We start from the raw sequence: 2,462 nt of genomic DNA on the forward strand, positions 1-2,462 counted from the left end.
GACGGACTCTTCCGCTTCCGGGTCGCGCGAGGAAAGGGCGTTTTCCGGTGAGCGCGGGGTTGAGTGGGCGGGGCTTGAGTGCACCTTCGGGCTCTGCCCCTGCACTCACCGGCTGCCTACCCTCTGGTTCCCATCGCTTGCGGGTGTGCTGAAGACGTAGGTGCGGAGACTTAATGTTAGAACGAAAGAACCTATTTCTACCTCTTTTTTCCCCAGACTTTTGTCACAGTCCTATGTGGTAGACAGGCAAGGAGAGGTTAATTAACTCCATTTTTGGAGAAAACAACGATTCAGCTCCTCTGTGTGTGTGCTCGCACGCGCGCGTCGGTCTGTCTCTGTCGCTGTCTGTGTCACTGTCTCTTCCTCCCGCTCCCTGCTACCCTCCCCCCTTCGCCCGTTGCCTGTCTGTGTTTGGACTCTTCCTTCGGGTTTCTCTTTTGTATTGGACAATTGCAGAGAACTCCTGGCCCCACCGGAACCCCCAAAAACCCACGTTTGCGGGACCCTGGTTCCCTGCAGTAGGGGAGGGCCGCCCTGTTTTTTCCCAGTTGTCTGATACATCCCATGCCAAGTTCTTCTCCGTACTCAGAGAACTTTGGTGAAGACGGCAGCCCTGGCAGGACCAAACCCTGCAGGACAGTGACCTCACTTCTTCCCCTGCTACAAGCCCAGGGCTCACACACCCACTTCCTAACTCCTCCATCCTCCGTCCATCAGCCGTTTCTCACAGCTGAATGATTGCCTCTCTTAGAGGATTTTTTTCTTTTGAAGATGAATAGACAGTGATGAGTGTTAAGAGTAGGGAATTCATGCACAGTGGTATTTTAAGTCATTGTTGGCTTTTTTATTTAAAATTGGGGTAATTCACACAAAATCTGGATTTGCCCCATCAACGACAAATCAGAAGACTGGCCATGAGATCCACCTTCCTATATGCCTGTTTGCTCAATGCTGGTAATATCTGTCAAGGTTAGAGGACGAATATGCTCCTCCCACTGCCTCTGTCCTGCTGCACCTGGCCACCCCTCTCCTTGGTGTTAGGAGCCTGGTCCCTGTGTGCATGACGTTTACTGCCCTGCCCTGTGTTTTTTGTTTTTGTTTTGTTTCTTTTGATGGTGCTGGGGATTGAACTTGGGGCCTGATACATGCTAAGCAGGAGCTCCACTGCTGCTCCCCACTCTGTATTTTTTTTTTTTTTTTTATATTTGAACCTTCCAATGACAGTCAAGTCTTTGTAGCTCTGCCGCTCAGTGGCTATATGACATTAGACAGTTACCTTTTCCCTCTAAGTGAGCATCATTTCCTCAAAATTGAGGCGATAAAATTTCCTTCATGAAGCTGAGGATGTAGCTCAGTGGTAGAGAACCTGCATAACATGCACAAGGCCCTGTTTTTTGCAGCACTGCAAAAAACAAAACAGAAAAACTTCCTTATAGGACTGTTCTCATTAAATGGGGTAGAGTGTGTGAAAGCACCTTGAGAAGTGTCTGATTTAAGATGGGAGCTCACTGAAGATTATTTAAATCTGAATCCATGTCCCACCTGACACAAAAGGGAGAGAAGGGTGTCTCAGGGATTCTGCTCTGCGTTTCTGGAGAAGTCACACTCATCTTCACAGCAGAAGCTGGGCTGTGGGCAAGTCTGTAAAGCAGATTTCATATCCACTAGGTGGCTAGAATAGAAAAGAGGGACAGGAGGCTGAGGCAGGAGGATCACTCCAAGTTGGAGACCAGCCTGGGCTACAAAGTGAGTTCAAGGCCAGCCTAAACTGCATAGGGATATCCTGTGTCAAGGAAGAAAAGAAAAGAAAAGAAAAGAAAAGAAAAGAAAAGAAAAGAAAAGAAAGAAAAGGAAAGAAAAGGTAACAAAGGCTGGTAAGGGTGTGGAGAAATTGAGACACTCATACTGGGAATATAAAATGCCACAGCCACCTTGGAAAACAGCTTAGCATACAGTTACCATATGACCAAGCTATTCCAAAATTCTACCCAGGAGGATTAAAATAGGGCTACACAATGGCAGCACTATTCACAGCAGCCAAAGTGTGGAAGCCAAATGTCTGTTGACTGATGAATGGGTAAACCAAACATGTTACACTCATACCATGCAATAATATTCAGCACAAACACCAGTGAAGTATGAAGTACTGATACATGCTACAGTGTAGACTAATCTCAAACATTAAGCAACGCTGGGCGTGGTAGCACATGCCTACAATCCCGGTGACCTATCAATACCGAAAGCTGTGAAATTATGACCAAGACGCATGCGCAGAGCAGCTTCAGAGCCCTGCGTCGGACCGCCCACATCTGATATCAAAAGAAAATAAAAAACTGCAGCCTTTGACTTCGTTGCCCCTGCGCCCTTGTTCTTATGATGGCCGTCTGGTATCTTTTTGTTTCTTTTCCTCTTTTCTTTCTTCTTCTTTCCATCCCATTTCGTGCTGTGTATTTCCTACATAA

The sequence above is a fragment of the Chinchilla lanigera genome, unplaced genomic scaffold (genome assembly GCF_000276665.1).
Source record: "Chinchilla lanigera isolate Chin_1 unplaced genomic scaffold, ChiLan1.0 scaffold00069, whole genome shotgun sequence".
NCBI lineage: Eukaryota > Metazoa > Chordata > Mammalia > Rodentia > Chinchillidae > Chinchilla > Chinchilla lanigera.